The sequence below is a fragment of the Ranitomeya variabilis genome, chromosome 2, assembly GCF_051348905.1.
Source record: "Ranitomeya variabilis isolate aRanVar5 chromosome 2, aRanVar5.hap1, whole genome shotgun sequence".
In the NCBI taxonomy this organism is placed as follows: domain Eukaryota; kingdom Metazoa; phylum Chordata; class Amphibia; order Anura; family Dendrobatidae; genus Ranitomeya; species Ranitomeya variabilis.
Window position 1 is genome coordinate 692,687,713 of NC_135233.1, and position 23,213 is coordinate 692,710,925.

Consider the following 23,213-nt stretch of genomic DNA (forward strand, 5'->3'; position numbering starts at 1 on the left):
TAGGCCCAGACACACCACAGTGAGAGTGGAATAAGGGTCTCTAGGCCCAGGCACACCACAGTGAGAGTGGAATAAGGGTCTCTAGGCCCAGACACACCACAATGAGAGTAGAATTATTGTTAGCACAGTGGAATGACAACTCCTAAGAACAGAATCCGTACTCTGGGACTAGGGATGAGTGAACCGGACCTGTAGAACCTGGAGAAGTAAACTGGGCCCAGAGACCATTGTTGAAATCCATTCTGCATTTTCTTTGCTGCCTGTGCTGTGCTGTATTGTATTTTAATGGAGCCCATGGAAGTCATGGACCCGGCAGCTAATTATTTGCAGGTGTGCAATGATTGTTTAATAAACTTAAGTTATTATTGTTATTAGAACTCCTTAATAAACTATTCTTAATAAACTTGGCGGTAGTTTTTTATGTGGGCAATTTTCGCCGACATTCCTCTTTGCTGCAGAGCATCTCACCTATAATTCTATACTATTCTCTGTTCTGCAGAGCATCTCACCTATAATTCTATACTATTCTCTGTTCTGTAGAGCATCTCACATATACCTGCATACTATCCCCCTGTCCTGCAGAGCATTTAACCTATAGATCTGTGCTATTCTCTGTCCTGCAGAGCAACTCGCCTATAATTCTACACTCACCGGCCACTTTATTAGGTACACCTGTTCAACTTCTTGTTAACACTTAATTTCTAATCAGCCAATCACATGGCAGCAACTCAGTGCATTTAGGCATGTAGACATGGTCAAGACAATCTCCTGCAGTTCAAACTGAGCATCAGTATGGGGAAGAAAGGTGATTTGAGTGCCTTTGAACGTGGCATGGTTGTTGGTGCCAGAAGGGCTGGTCTGAGTATTTCAGAAACTGCTGATCTACTGGGATTTTCACGCACAACCATCTCTAGGGTTTACAAAGAATGGTCCGAAAAAGAAAAAAAATCCAGTGAGCGGCAGTTCTGTGGGCGGAAATGCCTTGTTGATGCCAGAGGTCAGAGGAGAATGGGCAGACTGGTTCGAGCTGATAGAAAGGCAACAGTGACTCAAATCGCCACCCGTTACAACCAAGGTAGGCCTAAGAGCATCTCTGAACGCACAGTGCGTCAAACTTTGAGGCAGATGGGCTACAGCAGCAGAAGACCACACCGGGTACCACTCCTTTCAGCTAAGAACAGGAAACTGAGGCTACAATTTGTACAAGCTCATCGAAATTGGACAGTAGAAGATTGGAAAAACGTTGCTTGGTCTGATGAGTCTCGATTTCTGCTGCGACATTCGGATGGTAGGGTCAGAATTTGGCGTAAACAACATGAAAGCATGGATCCATCCTGCCTTGTTTGGAGCATCTTTGGGATGTGCAGCCGACAAATCTGCGGCAACTGTGTGATGCCATCATGTCAATATGGACCAAAATCTCTGAGGAATGCTTCCAGCACCTTGTTGAATCTATGCCACGAAGAATTGAGGCAGTTCTGAAGGCAAAAGGGGGTCCAACCCGTTACTAGCATGGTGTACCTAATAAAGTGGCCGGTGAGTGTATATTATTCTTCTGCCCTGCAGAGCATCTCACGTACCTGCATAATATCCCCCTGTCCTGCAGAGCATTTAACCTATATCTCTTTGCTATTCTCTGTCCTGCAGAGCTTCTCACCTATAATTCTGTATTATTCTTCTGCCCTGCAGAGCATCTCACCTACAATTCTATATTATTCTTCTGCCCTGCAGAGCATCTCACATATACCTGCATAATATCCCCCTGTACTGCAGAGCATTTAACCTATATCTGTTTGCCATTCTCTGTCCTGCGGAGCATCTCACCTATAATTCTATATTATTCTTCTGCCCTGCAGAGCATCTCACGTATACCTGCATAATATCCCCCTCGACGGGCAAAAAATCTTCGTGATCGACTGACACGTAGCCATTATGTCAGTCAGCCAGTTTCTACATTCCTGGATAAGATGCGGCCGGGGGGTGGCTGTGTTCCATGTGGTAGATGCATTGCATGCCCGAATATTGAGAGATGTACTTCATTTTCTGATTCAAGGGGTACTAAAATGTATACGATCAAACAACATATATCGTGTGTCTCTAGATACGTAATATATTATGCCACCTGCCCGTGTGGCCTTATTTATATCGGGTTAACCACAGGACAACTCAAAGTTCATGTTAGAGAACACGTTTTGGGTATACAGGCGGCGGCCACTTGCACGGACACAGCCACCCTCAAGACATTGCCACGTCACTTTAGAGAATTTCATCTATGTGATGCCTCTGGACTTAAAGTCCGTGGTATTGATCTATTGAGCATCAATATTAAAGGGGGTAATTTGAGTAAACGTCTCGCCCAGGCCGAGACCAGATGTATCTGGACTCTCCAGACCATCCATCCCAACGGGTTAAATGAAAACATTTCATTTGCACCTTTTCTGTGATCATAGTCTATTGAGCACTGGGTTGACGCACATATGTGGTTTTGTACATGTTCTTTTAATATTTTTAATTCATTGGTTTTTATCATAATTATAGATATATTGTTCTCTGGAAGTTATGGACGGATGATGAAGTGATGTTTCAGGACAACTATCAACATTACCTAGTATTTACTCTTCAATCAACATTGGGCCCGTATAAGAATTTATTTGCTGGACTATGGTCGTCTATAGCTTGATAGGGGTAGAATCATATTTACATAGGCTGTACCAGTGATTTGTTTTTTGTCTTCTATTTTTGTATTGTGTGTTTATTGTCATGAGGACATCTGTGCTAGTGGGTTTAATTGTTGTTATGATTTAATATTTATTGTTAGATGTTGTGTGTCCTTGTTTTATCATTATGGTGTATTTGTGAGTCTTATACCCATTTCTCTATTTGCTACGCAGCCACATTGGTGGGCAGCGGTTTGCCCTTACATATTACCTCTTCCAATATGGCCGCGGCTGTGCCGCGCATGCGCACCGCCCGCGTTCTTCCTGGTCTAGCGTCTCCTTGGCTACCTGATGGAGGATCAGTGGGGCCCCACGTGTTTCCTGCCTCGGCTGGCGATGTGAGCGCTGGGCGCGGCAGATTCAGCGGTCGGCGTGCCACGTGTTTATGGGTATTTCCGGTAAAGTACTATAAAGAGCGATATGTGTTACTATTATTTGATGCCCCCTGAGGAAGATTAGCGCTCCGAAACGTGTGTCGGGGTGGACTCTGGACTTCTCACTGCGACACCACCAGGTAGTTAGTATGCATATAAGGGCGTATTGGCCATAATTGGTATGATGATATCATTAGTAATATAAGGGGATATTTATCCTAGTATTTATATGGCCATAGGCTTTTTACATGGTATGTTGTTACTAGTGCTGCAGTGATGTGGTCACGAGTCCTCGGGTATTTTGTACCGCCACATAGTGCTTCATTTGTTTCCCTCTGTTATCCATTTATCTGTTCTTTTTTGTATTACTTTATTTTATTGAATATTTAGTAAATTTTCATGCTTTATGGGACTTTTTGACTGCAAGTCTGTGAGGTTCTTTAATAATATCCCCCTGTCCTGCAGAGCATTTAACCTATATCTCTTTGCTATTCTCTGTCCTGCAGAGCTTCTCACCTATAATTTTATATTATTCTTCTGTCCTGCAGAGCTTCGCACCTATAATTTTATATTATTCTTCTGCCCTGCAGAGCCTCTCACCTATAATTCTATATTATTCTTCTGCCCCGCAGAACATCTCTCGTATACCTGCATACTATCCTCCTGTCCTGCAGAGCATTTAACCTATATCTCTTTGCTATGCTCTGTCCTGCAGAGCATCTCGCCTATAATTCTATATTATTCTTCTGCCGTGCAGAGCATCTCACGTGTTATGATCCGGTGACCTTGGAGCCGCATGAAACTTTCTCTGGAGTCTGTGGAACCGGTACTGACCGCAAATCCTGAACTAACACCGCAACTAGAAGTAGCCGTGGGGTGTGCCTAACAAACCCTAGACACCTCGACACAGCCGGAGGACTAAATACCCCTATAGATTGAAATAGGAATGCTACCTTGCCTCAGAGCAGACCCCCAAAGGATAGACAGCCCCCCACGAATAATGACTGTGAGTAGGAGAAGAATAGACACACGCAGGTAGAAAACAGGATTTAGCAAAAGAGGCCACTCTAGCTAAATAGGAAAGGATAGGACAGATTACTAGGCGGTCAGTATTAAAACCCTTCCAAAAATATCCACAGCAGATAATACAAAAAGTTCCACAATCTAACTAAAGTCACGGAATGTATATCTGCCACTCCAGAGAATCCAACAAGACTGAGAAAATACTGACACAATCTAAGCTGGACAAGAAAACGCAAGAATAGCACTGAATTGTGAAGCACACAGCATGTGTGCCACAGAAAAGGAAACCAGACACTTATCTGTTGCGAATTCTGCTCTTGGGCTCCCTCCGGTGGTTATAAGTGGTAGCGCTGCTGTCTCTGGATCGCAGCATTCATCAGGTGTGTCCACTTTTTGCAATTCGGACTGGGCTATTTAGTCTTGCTTGACCCTTTAGTCAGTGCCAGTTGTCCATTGTTCCTGGAGGATTCACATCCCTGCCTGGTCTCTCCTGCTTTGCTGTTCATTTCAACAAAGATAACTTCTGGCCTTGATTTTTGCTGTCCACATGCTGTGGGCCTTATTGTTCAGTTCTTTTCCATGTTTTTGTCTTGTCCAGCTTGGTCTGTATAAGGATTTGTTTAGCCAAGCTGGTATCTCTGGAGATGCAGATATACCCTCCATATCTTTAGTTAGATGTGGAGATTTTGTATTTTCTGTGGTGGATATTTTCTAGTGTTTTAATACTGACGGCATAGTACTCTGTCCTATCCTTTCTATTTAGCTAGAAGTGGCCTCCTTTGCTAAATTCTGATTTCAGTCTGTGTATGTTTTTTCCCTCTCCTCTCACAGTCAATATTTGTGGGGGGCTATCTATCCTTTGGAGATTTTTTCTGAGGCAAGATAATTTTCCCTTTTCTATCTCTAGGGGTAATTAGTCCTCCGGCTGTGTCGAGATGTCTAGGGAGTGAAAGGTACATTCCACGGCTACTTCTAGTTGCGGTGTTAAGCTCAGGGTCTGCGGTCAGTACAGGTACCACCTTCTCCAGAGTACGTCTCATGCTGCTCTTAGGCCACCAGATCATAACACTTATCTTTGCTGCTTTGGCAGAAAGGCAGGAGGAACCAGGCAGAGGTCCAACACCTCCCAACAAAAATTGACAACTGGCAAGGACTAATGAATCCTGAACACCTAAGTACCCCAGTCAGTACTGCAATCAGCAGACACACCTGACCAGGACTGCAACCCAGGGACAACTGCATTACCACCTACTACCACCGGAGGGAACCAAAAAGCAGAATTCACAACAGTACCCTCCCCTTGAGGAGGGGTCACCGAACCCTCACCAGAGCCCCCAGCCCGATCAGGATGAGCCAGATGAAAGGCACGGACCAAATCAGCAGCATGGACATCAGAAGCAAAAACCCAAGAATTATCCTCCTGGCCATAACCCTTCCATTTGACAAGGTACTGAAGCCTCCGCCTCGAAAAACGAGAATGCAAAATCTTCTCAACCACATACTCCAACTCCCCATCAACCAAAACAGGGGCCAGAGGATCAACAGAGGGAACAACGGGCACCACATATTTCCGCAATAAAGATCTATGGAAGACATTATGGATAGCAAAAGAGGCCGGAAGCGCCAATCAAAAAGACACCGGATTAATAATCCCAGAAATCCTATAAGGACCAATAAACCGAGGCTAAAACTTAGGGGAAGAGACCTTCATAGGAACATGACGGGAAGACAACCAAACCAAATCCCCAACCCGAAGCCGGGAACCAACACACTGACGACGGTTAGCAAAACGTTGAGCCTCCTCCTGAGACAACACCAAATTGTCCACCACATGAGCCCAAATCTGCTGCAACCTGTCAACCACAGAATCCACACCAGGACAGTCAGAAGGCTCAACCTGCCCAGAAGAAAAACGAGGAGAAGAAACCTTCTGCACCCCAAAGAGACACTTAGACCCTTTCACAAACAAAGCATTGTCACGAAGGATCTGAAATACCATCCTGACCTGTTCCACATGAGACTCCCAATCATCGGAAAAAATCTAAATATCGTCCAAATATACAATCAAGAATTTATCAATATAAGTCCGGAAGATATCATGCATGAAGGATTGAAAAACAGATGGAGCGTTAGTGAGCCCGAATGGCATCACAAGGTATTCAAAATGGCCTTCGGGCGTATTAAACGCAGTTTTCCATTCATCACCCTGCTTAATACGAACAAGATTATATCCCCCCGAAGGTCAATCTTCGTAAACCAACTAGCCCCCTTAATCCTAGCAAACAAATCGGAAAGCAAAGGTAAAGGGTATTGAAACTTGACCGTGATCTTATTCAAGAGGCGATAATCAATACAAGGTCTCAAGGAGCCATCCTTCTTAGCAACAAAAAAAAAAACCTGCTCCCAACGGTGAAGAAGATGGCCAAATATGCCCTTTCTCCAAAGACTCCTTAACATAACTCCGCATGGCGGTATGTTCAGGCACAGACAGGTTGAAAAGTCGGCTCTTAGGAAACTTACTGCCTGGAATCAAGTCAATCGCACAATCACAGTCCCTGTGCGGTGGAAGGGAACTGGACTTGGGCTCATCGAATACATCCTGAAAATCAGACAAAAACTCTGGAATTTCAGAAGAGGAAGAAGAGGAGATTGACATCAAAGGAACATCATTATGAACCCCCTGACAACCAAAACTAGTCTCAGACATAGATTTCCAATCCAACACAGGATTATGTACCTGCAACCACGGGAAACCCAGCATGATAACATCATGCAAATTATGCAACACCAGAAATCGACAATCTTCCTGATGGGCTGGCGCCATGTGCATGGTCACCTGTGTCCAAAACTGGGGCTTATTTTTAGCCAAAGGTGTAGCATCAATCCCCCTTAAAGGAATAGGGTTCTGCAAAGGCTGCAAGGGAAAACCACAAAGCCTGGCAAACTCAAAATCCATTAAGTTCAAGGCGGCGCCTGAATCCACAAACACCATGACAGAAAATGATGACAATGAGCAGATCAAGGACACCGATAACAGAAATTTAGGTTGTACAGTACTGATAGTAAATGAACTAGCGATCATTTTTGTCCGCTTAGGGCAGACTGAAATGACATGAGAAGCGTCGCCACAATAATAACACAACCTATTCTGACGTCTGAATCCTTGTCGTTCCGTTCTAGACAAAATCCTATCACACTGCATTGGCTCAGGACTTTGCTCTAAGGATGACGCCACAGCGCGCACAGTTTGACGCTCCCGCAAGCGCCGATCAATCTGAATGGCCAGAGACATAGAATCACTCAGACCGGAAGGCGTGGGAAACCCCACCATAACATCTTTAACGGATTCAGAAAGTCCCTTTCTGAAAATTGCCGCCAAAGCATCATCATTCCATTTAGTCAACACAGACCATTTTCTAAATTTCTGACAATACAATTCTGCCGCCTCTTGACCCTGAGACAGGGCCAACAAGGTTTTCTCCGCTTGATCCACAGAATTCGGTTCATCATATAATAATCCTAAAGCCTGAAAAAAGGAATCTACATTAAGCAAGGCCGGATTCCCAGATTACAGGGAAAATGCCCAATCCTGAGGATCGCCATGCAGCAGGGAGATGACAATTTTAACCTGCTGAATGGAATCACCGGAGGATCGTGGTTTTAGAGCAAAAAACAGTTTACAATTGTTTTTAAAACCCCAATATTTGGACCTATCACCAAAAAACAAATCAGGAGTAGGAATCTTCGGCTCTAAAGCAGGAGTCTGAACATTATAATCAGAAATACCCTGTACCCTAGCAGCAAGCTGGTCTACATGAGAAGCTAATTCCTGAACATCCATGCTGGCACAAGACTCCTCAGCCACCCATAGATAAAGAGGGAAGAAAAGACAAAACAGACTGCAGAAAAAAAAATGGCTCAACACCTTTCTTCCCTTCTTCTGAGATGCATTTAACTCATTATTGGCCAGTTGTACTGTTATGATCCGGTGACCTTGGAGCCGCATGAAACTTTCTCTGGAGTCTGTGGAACCTGTACTGACCACAAATCCTGAAGTAACACCGCAACTAGAAGTAGCCGTGGGGTGTGCCTAACAAACACTAGACACCTCGACACAGCCGGAGGACTAAATACCCCTATAGATGGAAATAGGAATGCTACCTTGCCTCAGAGCAGACCCCCAAAGGATAGGCAGCCCCCCACGAATAATGACTGTGAGAAGGAGAAGAATAGACACACGCAGGTAGAAAACAGGATTTAGCAAAAGAGGCCACTCTAGCTAAATAGGAAAGGATAGGACAGATTACTAGGCGGTCAGTATTAAAACCCTTCCAAAAATATCCACAGCAAATAATACAAAAAGTTCCACAATGTAACTAAAGTCACGGAATGTATATCTGCCACTCCAGAGAATCCAACAAGACTGAGAAAATACTGACACAATCTAAGCTGGACAAGAAAACGCAAGAATAGCACTGAATTGTGAAGCACACAGCATGTGTGCCACAGAAAAGGAAACCAGACACTTATCTTTGCTGCTTTGGCAGAAAGGCAGGAGGAACCAGGCAGAGGTCCAACACCTCCCAACAACAATTGACAACTGGCAAGGACTAATGAATCCTGCACACCTAAATACCCCAGTCAGAACTGCAATCAGCAGACACACCTGACCAGGACTGCAACCCAGGGACAACTGCATTACCACCTACTACCACCGGAGGGAACCCAAAAGCAGAATTCACAACACTCATGTATACCTGCATACTATCCCCCTGTCCTGCAGAGCATTTAACCTATATCTCTTTGCTATTCTCTGTCCTGCAGAGCATCTCACCTATAATTCTATATTATTATTCTGCCTGCCCTGCAGAGCATCTCACGTATACCTGCATACTATCCCCCTGTCCTGCAGAGCATTTAACCTATAGGTCTTTGCTATTCTCTGTCCTGCAGCGCATCTCACCTATAATTATATATTATTCTTCTGCCCAGCAGAGCATCTCATGTATACATGCATATACTATCCCCCTGTCCTACAGAGCATTTAACCTATAATTCAGCCTGTGGGCAATTTTCTGTGGGCATTCTTCACCTTGCACCTCAAATATCATGGATCTGAAACGTTGTGATGCTGCAATTGGCAATTTTCCTTGTGGGCAATTTTCCGTGTGGGCAATTTTCCATGTGGGCAATTTTCTGTGTGGGCAATTTTCCTTGTGGGCAATTTTCCATGTGGGCAAATTTCCATGTGGACAATTTTCCATGTGGGCAATTTTCCATGTGGGCAATTTTCCTGTGGGCATTTTTCCTGTGGGCATTTTTCTGGTCACCGTAGTGCACATGATAGGATTAGATACAAGCCGCAGCAGACTTTCTCACATGATAAAATTAGATACAGTGCTTAGTTACAGCCTCTGTCGGTGCAGCTTTCAGTTGATTGGAGGTGGTGGTTTCAGATCTCAGAGGAAGAGTTGTTGATGCTCATCAAGTTGTAAAATGTTACGAAATCATTTTTAAAGACTTTGGACTACACAAATCCACAGTCAAACAAACTATGTATAAATGGATGGAATTCAAGGCCATTATTAGTCTGCAGAGGAGTGGTTGACCAACAAATATCACTGCAAGAGCAAGACGTATAACACTGTATGAAGTCACGAAGGAGCCCAAGATGACCTCTAAGAAACTAAAGTCATCCCTTATATTGGCTAATGTTGGTATTCATCAGAAGGGTACTGAAGAACAATGGTGTGCAATACAGGATTGCGAGGCATAAGAAATTCTTCTCCAAAAAGAACATAGCAATCTGCAATTTGATAATGATCGCATGGATTAGCCAGGAGGCTGTTTGAACATTTGTGAATGGATAAAGCAATAATACAATTTTTTTGTTTAAATAGGAAGCATTATATTTGGAAAAAGAAAAACACTCAAGCATCTCAAAATTGTATACCATCTGTGAAACACAATGGTGGTTACAACATGGTTTGGGATTGTTTTTCTGCTACAAGGTCAACAAAGTCTGCCATCATTGATGGAACAATGAATTCTCAATTTTAGCAGCTGTAAATACTTTTATGCCCAAAAATGACAAAAGTATTCTATTAGTGATACCTTTATTGGCTAACCAAAAGAATTATGTTTGCAACCTTTCAGAGCACAGGTGCTCCTTCTTCAGGCAGATTTACAAATTAATTACTGAGACAAATGTACATTTAAGAGTTATCACAATGTGACATTTGTGCACAGGGAAGAGAAGATGATGCTTACTAAAGTATGCCAGGTAAATCAAATTAAACTTTTGTTACAAATGGAAAGGTGGTGGAAGTGATAGATTAAAGATCTGGAGTCAGTCTTGTGGAGGTGTGAAGTGTGTGCATGTAGTGAGTCATAACTCCAGATGTTAAACTGAGTACCATTGTCAAAGACTTGAACATCCTTACCAGTTTGAATTCCAAGATTTTGATCTTTTTCCTTAAAGGGAACCTGTCACCCCCAAAATGGAAGATGAGCTAAAGGTACCGTTACAATAAACGACTTACCAACGATCACGACCAGTGATACGACCTGGCCGTGATCATTGGTAAGTCGTTGTGTGGTCGCTGGGGAGCTGTCACACAGACAGCTCTCTCCAGCGACCAACGATCAGGGGAACGACTTCGGCATCGTTGAAACTGTCTTCAACGATGCCGAAGTCCCCCTGCAGCACCCGGGTAACCAGGGTAAACATCGGGTAACTAAGTGCAGGGCCGTGCTTAGTAACCCGATATTTACCCTCATTACCATTGTAAAAGTAAAAAAAAAACACTACATACTCACATTCTGATGTCTGTCACGTCCCCCGCCGGCGTCCACAGGGTTAAAACTGCTTTCGGCAAGAGCGCTGCTAATGCACGCGCTGCTGCCGAGAGCTTCCCTGCACTGAATGTTTCAGCGCCGGCCGTAAAGCAGAGCACAGCGGTGACGTCACTGCTGTGCTCTGCTTTATGGCCGGCGCTGACACTTTCAGTGCAGGGAAGCTCTCGGCAGCAGCGCGTGCATATTAGCAGCGCTCCTACCGAAAGCAGTGTTAACCCTGTGGACGTCGGGGGACGTGACAGACATCAGAATGTGAGTATGTACTGTTTTTTTTTTTACTTTTACAATGGTAACCAGGGTAAATATCGGGTTACTAAGCACGGCCCTGCACTTAGTTACCCGATGTTTACCCTGGTTACAAGTGAACACATCGCTGGATCGGCGTCACACACACCGATCCAGCGATGACAGCGGGTCATCAGCGACAAAATAAAGTTCTGGACTTCTAGCTCCGACCAGCGATATCACAGTGGGATCCAGATCGCTGCTGCATGTCAAACACAATGAGATCGCTATCCAGGACGCTGCAACGTCACGGATCGTTGTCGTTCTCGTTGTAAAGTTGCTGAGTGTGAAGGTACCTTAAGTCTACAGGCATCAGGGGCTTATCTACAGCATTCTGGAATGCTGTAGATAAGCCCCCGATGTAACCTGAAAGATGAGAAAAAGAGGTTAGATTATACTCACCTGGGCGGGCGGTCCAGTCCGATGGGCGTCACGGTCCGGTCTGGGGCCTCCCATCTTCATAGGATGACGTCCTCTTCTTGTCTTCATTCTGCGGCTCCAGCGCAGGGGTACTTTGTCTGCCCTGTTGAGGGCAGAGCAAAGTACTGCAGTGCGCAGGCGCCGGGCCTCTCCGACCTTTCCCAGTGCCTGCGCACTGCAGTACTTTGCTCTGCCCTCAACAGGGCAGACAAAGTACGCCTGCGCCAGAGCTGCAGCATGAAGACAAGAAGAGGACGTCATCCTATGATGATGGGAGGCGCCAGACCCGGACCGCCCCTGGGTGAGTTAATCTAACCTCTTTCTCTCATCTTTCAGGATACATCGGGGGCTTATCTACAGCATTCCAGAATTAACTCCTTAAAATCTTTTGTGGAATGTGAGAGAGCCCCTCCCGATCTCAGAGTTTTCAAAGACATCTCACACTACCAGGAGGGCAAGACTTTTATTACTGAGTGGGAATGTGTCCATCTACTATGCTCCCGCGATTTATTCAAATTGATATTGAATTACAATGAACAGGACTATTTGGAGATGAAAAATAGTTAGCTCACATGGTAAGCAGATTTCCCAACGTCCAGAACTCGCACGTATGAAAGCTGAGCAGCCGGTATAGAAACAATGAAGAGCAGGTGAGATCCAGCGAGAAACTGTGTTTTAGCAATAAAATATAGCTTTTAATGAGCCATTTAAAAAAGGGATAACATTACCAATAGTGCTCCACTAAAAATGACATACCACATAACAGCATCATACACACAGTGCAGCGTTATGACCAACACGTTTCGACTTTCATTTTAAAAGCTATATTTTATTACTAAAACAAAGTTTCTCACTGGATCTCACCTGCTCTTCATTATTTCGAGGTGAACACTCAAATGGATGTAGAAAAGGAACATCTTTGCTCATGTCTGATCAAAACCCAATGACAGAATTTAAAAAAATTAAATAAAACTGTGATACCTGTCCAGGCTGGAATCAAAAAGAGGAAGCAAAATAAAATCATCAGAGATAAAAATTACTTTGACACGAGTAATGTCCTCACTTGAAATAAAATGAAATCACCATCTAAAAAGAATAGGGCACCCAGGCGCAATAATAAAAAAAATTACAAAGTGATTATTGGACTACTGATTCGGACTCTAGTGCTACAGATGATACAGCATTCACTCATCCCCTTTTAATTCTGAGACATTCACTTTATCCGAAGCACAAGAAGGGGCGGCATGAGGCAACAGTTTACTCAGAGGACAAAAATGCAAACAGGTGTCCTAGAGAAGCTAACAGAAGGTATCGAGATGGATGGATGGAAGGTTCCGTGGGAAAGCAACACACTCCATACTGGGGGTCCCAACAGGGAGAGGAGAGCCAAAAGGGGAGGGGCGCCCATACTGTTTGCTTTTGCAATGAATGCAAGAGCTGCCACAAATTTGGGCACACCCCAAAACCCCTTGGAAGAGATGTGGAGGAGGGTCTCATAAAACAATTTTCCCATTATTCGGAAGTGGGTCTCCCATACTGTTTGCCTATGCAGTGAATACAAGGGCTGGCAAAAATTTTGAGCCACTCCAATGCCCCTTTGAAGAAACTGAGAGGGGGGCCTCATGAAAAAAGTTTCCAATTATAAAGGAGCAGGTCTCTATACTTGTAATGCAAGTATACACTTAGTGTATGGGCTGACAAACATTTTCCCCTGGGGGTATACATGAACATACTATATAAACATTATTTTTTATACTGACATCATAAACACCCTTTAAAAAAATTATGCTGCATCAAGGACCACAGTTACCCTGGTTATCTAGTGGTGGTGGTGGTGGATGATGAGGATGATGAGGAGAAGGAGGAGGACAACAGCAATAGCTAAAATCAGGAAGCGTACACCCAGGTGTGGGTGTGAAGAAGTGCATGGGAATAGACCTCCCAAAAAAAGACACTGGATTTGAGTTTATATTACGCTGCTATAATTCGGTGGTGTACAGAAGTCTGGCCCAATCCAGCCCTTGTTCATTTTTTATGAGAGTCAGTCTGTCAGCATTTTCAGTTGACAGGTGGATGCGCTTATCTGTTATAATTCCACCAGCGGCACTAAAAACCCCCTCTGACAAAACGCTAGAGGCAGGGCAAGCCAGTTCCTCCAAGGCGTAGAGAGCCAGTTCATGCCATGTATCCAGCTTGGATACCCAATAATTATAAGGCACAGAGGAATCACGGACGTTGGAACGGTCAGCAAGGTATGGCCTCAGCATCTTCCCAAACTTTGCACTCCTTGTGAGAGTACATTTCGCCTCAGGGCCTGTGCAATGGTAGAGAGTGTTCCCCTGCCTCTGCTGGATTGGAGTTGTGTCTCTCTCGCCTGTACTCCTTGGTTGTCCAAAGAACTCTGACCTCTATCGCTAGCATTTTCAGATGGGAATTTTTTTTATAATTCCACAACAAGGGCCTTCTGCCTACTGCCCCATTTTAGTAGATCTGTCAGCCTCGTAAATAAGCTATAGAAAGTTCTCCTTGTAGCATGGGTCTAGAAGTGTCACCAACCAGTAATGATTGTCACCCAAAATTTTGTTAACTCGAGGGTCACGGTCAAGGCAGCGTAACATAAACTCAGCCATGCATGCCAGACTGCTAACAGGCAAGACTTCCGTGTGTCATGGTTGTGGTCTGGGTTTTCTTCCGGTTCCTCACGGGGTTAATTGTCTTTGGTCTCCTTTTGGATCTGGGAGGGACATATATACCCATACCAGGCTTAGGTTCCCTGTCAGTTATACTTACGCCCTCGGCTGAGTGTGTTGACCCTCGTGTGCCTGTGCTTTGTTCCTGCTCTTGTGCTTGATCTTTTGGTTCTGACCTGGTTTGTCCCTTTGTTGTGATTTGGTATTCTGTCTCCGTACTGTTTGCTTGCTTGTTTGGTATATTGACTCTTGCCTAGTTTTTTGACTACCTGCTCTGTCTTTCCTCTCTGGTACCGCGACATCCCTGACTGTCCTCGCTGGTACCTGTTTCATCCTCTGATTGTTACCCCTGCCTGTCCGACAGCTCACCTTCTTTCCCTGTTGGAGCTTTCCGAAGCTCTGGTGGTGGTCTCCGCCCCCGGCCACCCTCCCCGGCGGTCACGTGCTTCAGGTCCTGCATGCCTGAAGCACATCTCTTCACCATCGGTGCTCCACATCTCTGGGATCCTAAACTGACCCTGGAATCTTTTATTCAGGGCACTTGCACTAGGCTAGTCTGTAAGTGGAGTGCATGACATTATAACTGACCAATACTTTTTCCTCTGTGTATGTTTGAAGAATTTTGTAAATCCTTCATTATTATGGATCCAATGTACGCTCTTTCTGAGCAGGTTAAGCACCTGACTCAGATGTTCCAGAAATTAAATGTGGAGCAATGAGCTCTTGCTCAATCCCAGCAGCGCATAGCTGACATTGTACAGGGGGCTTTGTCATCTGGTGCTCAAGGGGCAGGGGCTTGGGATGTTACATTAGTTTCCCCCGAACCTCTGGTTAAGCTACCAGACACCTTTTCCGGATTTAAAAAGGGATTTAAAGTTTTTAAGGAGGGTTGTAAGTAGTGATGAGCGAATATACTCGTTACTCGAGATTTCTCAAGCATGCTCGGGGGTTCTCGGAGTATTTTTTAGTGCTCAGAGTTTTAGTTTTTCTTGCCGCAGCTGAATGATTTACATCTGATAGCCAGCATAAGTACATGTGAGGGTTGCCTGGTTGCTAGGGAATCCCCACATGTACTTAAGCTGGCTAACATATATAATTCATTCAGCTGCGGCAAGAAAAACTAAAACTCCGAGCACTAAAAAATACTCTGAGGACCCCCGAGCATGCTCGAGAAATCTCGAGTAATGAGTATATTCGCTCACCACTAGTTGTAAGCTCTTTTTCTCATTAAGACCCCACTCTTCTGGGGATGAAGGTCAGAGGGTGGGGGTCATTATGTTGCTGCTAATCGTAGCCCCTCAGGCTTGGGCTTTTTCCCTTCCTTCTATGGCCCCAGACAGAATGATGGAGGATGCATTTTTTTTAGGCCCTGGGGCTATCCATGGTGATCCTGATCGAGTGTGTCTAGCTGAGGACATGGTGATGAGTGTGTGTCAAGGAAAGCAGTGGTTTTGTTCAGAGTTCAGACGCTGGGCCGCTGAGGTATCTTGGAATGATGCCGCCCTCTGGGGATTGTTCCGTAGAGGTCTGTCTGATCGTCTGAAAGATGCCTTGGCAATTCACCATCCACCTGATACTCTAGAGGATGCTTTGACCCAGGCCATCCAGATGGATCACAGGCTGCGGGTGAGAGGGGTGATGCAATTTGAGACCCCGTTGTTCACCAGTGGAAGGGCAGCGAGTCCTACATCTGAGCCTATGGAGATCGACGCCATCACGCCTAAGGAAAAAGAAAGGAGACGCCACTGCGAGAAGCACTTGTGGAGAATCTGCACATTGCAAAAGAGACTGTCCCTCTAGTCCATCATTGGTGAAGACTTCGGGAAACGACTAAGTCTGGGCAACGATCGGGGAGGTTGCCTAGACTCCCAGGTACTTTTGTCTTCGCTTTCTAAAATCCTTCTCCAGGTGGAGAAGGTACCATTTTGATCCCTTGCACCCTACTAACTTATTAGGGTTTTTTTAGGGAAAGGGAGGGATAGCCACCGACGAGCATGGGTGCCACTGCGCAGGTTTAGAGTGCTAACCTCCGCAAGTAGGTAGGGGGACATTAGTATAACAATAAGGTGAATCTTCTCCCCCTCCCCTCATTAATTGCAGACAAAATAGATTGCGTTTTGTGTTTGTCTTGTGAGTCAATTTTGGACAATGTTTTTATGAAAAGGTTGGTTTTCTTGGTTATAATATGAAAAGTTATGTTTAAATTGATAAATTAAAAAAATTGGTACATTTTCAGTGAATAGTTTTTGATGGTACCTTATACCTTTTGCACGATGATATAAAAGTAATAGCTCCCAAGGGTAAACCCTTAGGTAAATTGTTTGTACATTAACATTTCCTTCTCAGACTTCTCCAGGAGTTTCATGATTCGGCATTGAGTGCCCATCCTGGGGTTTTGGCCACCCAGGGGGCTGTTGCTAGGAGTTTCTGGTGGCCCTCTTTGATAACAATGTTAAAAAATCTGTGTCTGCCTGTGGGGATTGCCTCATTCTAAAAATTCTCATTGCCGGCCAGCCGGGGAATTGGTGCCTTTGCCAATTCCGGATAGACCATGGACACATTTCTCCAGGGACAACTCTGTGGTGTGGGTGGTGGTAGATAGGTTCTCCAAACAGGCCCATTTTGTACCTCTGTCCACTTTACCATCTGCTGAGACTTTGGCCCGCTTGTTTATACAACATGTGGTCCGGCTGCATGGCATCCCGGTGAATATTGTGTCAGACAGAGGTGTGCAGTTTGTGGCCAGATTTTGGAGGGCTTTTTTTGCAAGAAGTTGGGGGTTACGTTATCTTTTTCCTCTGCTTATCACCTGGAGTCCAACGGACTAACTGAACGCACAAATCAGTCCCTGGAGCAAATTCTAAGATGCTTAGCCTCTGCCAGACAGGAGGACTGGTGTGAGGTATTACCCTTGACAGAATTTACGTTCAACAGCCGTGTGAGTCAGTCTATGGGGAAATCTCCCTTTCTGGTCAACTATGGGCTCAACCCGCATTTTGGGGAATTTTCTCGTATGGATTCAGGTTTTCCTGGGGCTGAGGGTATGGTTCAACGTTTGAGAACCGTTTGGAGGGAAGTTCAGAGTAACATCTCCAAGGCCCAGGAATGATACAAACAGTTTGCAGATAGGAGGAGGGGGTGAGGTCCAGCATTCATTGTGGGGGATTAGATGTGGTTGTTTACTCACAATATCAAACTCAAGGTACCCTCGATGAAGCTGGGACCTAAGTTTATTGGGCCTTACATAGTGATGGAAAGGGTCAATCCTGTGGCCTACAGGTTACAGTTGCCCACCTCCTTCAAAATATCTGATGTCTTTCATAGGTCTCTCATAAAACTGGTGGGGACGGTCGAAAAAGATCCCTCGTTCGATACTCTGCCAGTATTGGTGAAGGGGCAGCTGGAGTATGAGGTGGGCCGCATTATTGATTCACGGATAGTGCCCGGAATCTTCAGTATTTGATACATTGGAAGGGGTATGCTCTGGAAGATCGGTCGTGGGTTCCAGCCATGCTGATCGACTGGTCCAGGCTTTTCCTGCCAGGCATCTGCAGAAACCAGTGGGTCCGGTGACCCCCTGTTGAAAGGGGGTACTGTCATGGTTGTGGTTTGGGTTCTCTCCCAGTTCCTCACTGGGTTAATTGTCTTTGGCCTCCTTTTGGATCTGGGAGGGACATATATACCCACACACTGTCAGTTATACTTACGCCCTCGCAGAGTGTGTTGACCCTTGTGTACCTATGCTTTGTACCTGCTCTTGTGCTTGATCTTTTGGCTCTGACCTAATTTGTCTCTTTGTTGTGATTTGGATTTTTGTCTCAGTACTGTTTGCTTGCTTGTTTGGTATATTGACTCTTGCTTGGCTTTTCAACTACCCGCACTGTCTTTCCTCTCTGGTACCGCAACGATATCTCTGGTTCTGAACCCGACCTGGCCCTGATTACATCCCTGACTGTCTCCTCTGGTACCTGTGTTGTCCTCTGGTTGTGACCCCTGCCTGTCCGACAGCTCTCCTTCTTTCCCCATCAGAGCCTAGCTCTCTGGAGCTTCGGCAGTGGTATCCGCCCCCTGCCAATCCCCCAGAAGTCACGTGCTTCAGGTCCTGCATGCCTGAAGCACATCTCTTCACCATCACTGCTCCACATCTTTGGGATCCTAAACTGACCCCGGAATCTGTCATTCAGGGCACTCGCACCTGGCTAATCTGTAAGTACCGTGTGGAGTGCATGACACCGTGTCCTCATCCTCACCAAGAAGATGACTGAACATGCTCTCTTCCTCCTCCTCCTCATCCCTGTCCTCAAACCAACCACACTGAACAGACAGTATGACAGATGTGCAGGTACTACCATCTTTAGCACATGAAACTAGCCCCTGTTCTTCTTCCTCCTCCTCTTCCTCATTGTCACCCAATCGATGTTGGGATGAGATGTGTTATGAACTGGTGGCCTAGGAGCAGCATGGACGAGCTCTGGAGTAGGTGGCCTCTATACTGACCGCAGACCCTGAACTTAACACATCAACTAGAAGTAGTCGTGGGATGTTCCTGTCACTCCCTAGACTGTTGTGGATTCTGTTTGTGGGCTCCCTCTGGTGGTTACTGCTGGTACTGGGTGACTTTGGTGGGTTGCGGCCTTTGGTTTCCACCTGTCCATCAGAGGCTGGGTGTTTCCTATTTTACCTGGCCTTTCTGTCATTCCCTTGCCGGCTATCAATGTATTCAGATGTGCTCTGTTTGGTTCCTGCCTACCTGCTCCCAGATCTTTCAGGATAAGCTAAGTGCTGATTTTCAGTTGTTTGGTTTTTTGTCCAGCTTGCTTATTATGTCTCTATGCTAGCTGGTAGCTCTAGTGGACTGAGGTTCTCCCCATGTGCCATGAGTTGGCACATGGGTTCTTGTAATCTCAGGATGGTTTTTTTGATTAGGGTTTTTTGCTGACCGCTCAGTCCCCTTTTGTATCGTTCTGCTTTCTAGTTTACAGCGGGCCTCAATTTGCTAAAACTATATATATCATCTCTATGTGTGTGCCTTCCTCTCATTTCACCGTCAATACATGTGAGGGGGCAACTATATCTTTTGGGGTTCATTCCTCTGGAGGCAAGTGAGGTCTTTATTTTCTCTGCAGTACTAGTTAGCTCTTAGGCTGGTGCGTGGCGTCTAGAACCAACGTAGGCACGCTCCCTGGCTATCTCTAGTTGCGTTTGTCAGGCGTAGGGCAGCGGTCAGCCCAGGTTCCATCACCCTAGAGCTCGTCCGTTATCTATTTGTACTTTGCTTGTCCTGTGCTATCCCTAGCCATTGGGGATTCATGACAGTATAGCCAGCCCACAAAGTGTTAATTGTTTGGGCTGAAGCAGGAGAAAAAGAAGTGTTTAAGGGAAATTTTTTTTTTTTTTCCCTTCAGAGTTTTGCTGCCTAGCCCTTAATTGCTGTCTAGCTGCTTCTTACCTCCTCTTAACCCTTGAATGGCTCTGATCTTAGCTGTTTAACATGGATGTCCAGAGTTTGGCTTCCAGCCTGAGTAATCTCGCGGCAAAAGTTCAAAACATACAGGATTTTGTTGTTCACACTCCCATGTCTGAACCTAGAATTCCTATTCCAGAGTTCTTTTCTGGAGATAGATCTACCTTCCTGAATTTCAGGAACAATTGTAAATTGTTTCTTTCTTTAAAATCTCGCTCCTCTGGAGACCCTGCTCAACAGGTCAAGATTGTAATATCTTTCCTGCGGGGCGACCCTCAGAATTGGGCATTTGCATTGGCACCAGGGGATCCTGCATTGCTCAGTGTGGATGCGTTTTTTCTGGCATTGGGATTGCTCTATGAGGAACCTAACCTAGAGATTCAGGCTGAAAAGGCTTTATTAGCCCTCTCTCAGGGGCATGATGAAGCAGAAATATATTGTCAAAAATTTCGGAAATGGTCGGTGCTTACTCAGTGGAATGAGTGCGCCCTGGCTGCAAACTTCAGAAATGGTCTTTCTGAGGCCATTAAGGATATTATGGTGGGGTTCCCTACGCCTACAGGTCTGAATGAGTCTATGGCTATGGCCATTCAGATTGATCGGCGTTTACGGGAGCGCAAACCCATGCACCAGTTGGCGGTGTCTTCTGAACAGGCACCTGAGACTATGCAATGTGATAGAATTCAGTCCAGAAGTGAACGGCAAAATTATAGGCAAAAAAAGATGGTTCCCTGAGGCCTTGTATAGATTATCGCCTTCTGAATAAGATTACAGTCAAATACCAGTATCCATTGCCATTATTAACTGATTTGTTTGCTCGCATTAAGGGGGCTAGGTGGTTCACTAAGATAGATCTTCGCGGTGCGTATAATCTGGTGCGGATAAAACAGGGTGATGAGTGGAAAACCGCATTTAATACGCCTGAGGGCCATTTTGAGTATTTGGTAATGCCTTTTGGACTCTCCAATGCTCCATCAGTCTTTCAGTCCTTTATGCACAATATTTTCCGTGAATATCTGGATAAGTTTATGATTGTGTATTTGGATGATATTTTGGTGTTTTCTGATGACTGGGAGTCTCATGTTCTACAGGTCAGGAAGGTGTTTCAGGTTCTGCGGGCCAATTCTCTGTTTGTGAAGGGTTCAAAGTGTCTCTTTGGAGTCCAGAAGATTTCTTTTTTGGGGTACATTTTTTCTCCTTCTACTATTGAGATGGATCCCGTCAAGGTTCAGGCTATTTGTGACTGGACACAACCTACATCTGTTAAGAGCCTTCAGAAGTTCTTGGGGTTTGCTAATTTTTATCGTCGGTTCATTGCTAATTTTTCCAGTATTGTCAAACCTTTGACTGATTTGACTAAAAAGGGTGCTGATGTTGCTGATTGGTCTCCTGCGGCCGTGGAGGCCTTTCGGGAACTTAAGCGCCGGTTTTCTTCTGCTCCTGTGTTGTGTCAACCAGATGTTTCACTTCCTTTTCAGGTTGAGGTTGATGCTTCCAAGATTGGAGCGGGGGCGGTTTTGTCGCAGAGAAGTTCTAATGGTTCGGTGATGAAGCCATGTGCGTTCTTCTCTAGAAAATTCTCGCCCGCCGAGCGCAATTATGATGTGGGTAATCGGGAGCTTTTGGCCATGAAGTGGGCATTTGAGGAGTGGCGTCATTGGCTTGAGGGTGCTAAACATCGTGTGGTGGTCTTGACTGATCACAAGAATCTCATTTACCTTGAGTCTGCCAGGCGTTTGAATCCTAGACAGGCTCGTTGGTCGTTGTTTTTTTCTCGTTTCAATTTCGTGGTTTCATACCTGCCAGGTTCAAAGAATGTGAAGGCAGATGCTCTTTCCAGGAGTTTTGTGCCTGACTCTCCTGGAGACTCTGGGCCTACTGGTATCCTTAGGGATGGGGTAATATTGTCCGCCGTATCCCCAGACTTGCGACGTGCATTGCAGGAGTTTCAGGTGGATAGACCGGATCGTTGTCCACCAGAAAGACTGTTTGTTCCGGATGATTGGACCAGTAGAGTCATCTCCGAGGTCCATTCTTCTGTGTTGGCTGGTCATCCTGGAATATTTGGTACTAGAGACTTGGTGGCCAGGTCTTTTTGGTGGCCTTCCTTGTCTAGGGATGTGCGTACCTTTGTGCAGTCTTGTGAAGTGTGTGCTCGAGCTAAGCCTTGCTGTTCTCGGGCCAGTGGGTTGTTGTTATCCTTGCCCATCCCGAAGAGGCCTTGGATGCACATTTCCATGGATTTTATTTCTGATCTTCCGGTTTCACAGAAAATGTCCGTTATCTGGGTTGTGTGTGACCGCTTTTCTAAGATGGTTCATTTGGTGCCTTTGCCTAAGTTGCCCTCCTCCTCTGAGTTGGTCCCTTTATTTTTTCAGAACGTGGTCCGTTTGCATGGGATTCCGGAGAATATCGTTTCTGACAGGGGATCCCAGTTTGTGTCTAGATTTTGGCGGACGTTTTGTGCCAAGATGGGCATTGATTTGTCTTTCTCGTCTGCATTCCATCCTCAGACGAATGGCCAGACGGAGCGAACTAATCAGACCTTGGAAACTTATTTGAGGTGTTTTGTTTCTGCTGATCAAGATGACTGGGTTGCTTTTTTGCCACTGGCCGAATTTGCTCTTAATAATCGGGCTAGTTCTGCCACGTTGGTCTCTCCTTTTTTTTGTAATTCGGGGTTTCATCCTCGTTTTTCCTCTGGTCAGGTGGAGTCTTCGGATTGTCCTGGAGTGGACGTGGTGGTGGACAGGCTGCATCAGATTTGGAATCAGGTGGTGGACAATTTGAAGTTATCTCAGGAGAAGACTCAGCAGTTTGCTAATCGCCGTCACCGCGTGGGTCCCCGACTTCTTGTTGGGGATTTGGTGTGGTTGTCTTCTCGTTTTGTCCCTATGAAGGTCTCTTCTCCTAAGTTCAAGCCTCGGTTCATCGGTCCTTATAGGATCTCGGAGATTCTTAACCCTGTATCTTTTCGTTTGGATCTCCCAGCATCGTTTGCTATTCATAATGTGTTCCATCGGTCATTGTTGCGGAGGTATGAGGTGCCCATTGTTCCTTCGGTTGAGCCTCCTGCTCCGGTGCTGGTGGAGGGAGAATTGGAGTATGTTGTTGAGAAGATCTTGGATTCTCGTGTTTCCAGACACAAACTCCAGTATTTGGTTAAGTGGAAGGGTTATGGTCAGGAGGATAATTCCTGGGTGGTCGCCTCCGATGTTCATGCGACTGATTTGGTCCGCGCCTTCCATAGAGCTCACCCTGATCGCCCTGGGGGTTCTCGTGAGGGTTCGGTGACCCCTCCTCAAGGGGGGGGTACTGTTGTGGATTCTGTTTGTGGGCTCCCTCTGGTGGTTACTGCTGGTACTGGGTGACTTTGGTGGGT

At 45.5% G+C, this 23,213-nt stretch overlaps 1 long non-coding RNA gene across 1 annotated transcript in view; it reads left to right on the forward strand.

The window, feature by feature from the left end:
* Positions 1–3,015: 3,015 nt before the first annotated feature.
* LOC143809839 (uncharacterized) overlaps positions 3,016–23,213 on the forward strand; it is a 132,627-nt gene continuing 112,429 nt past the window's right edge. Inside the window, exon 1 of the long non-coding RNA XR_013222480.1 lies at positions 3,016–3,115. This is a non-coding gene — a long non-coding RNA (uncharacterized LOC143809839). The remainder of the gene's footprint in view (positions 3,116–23,213) is intronic.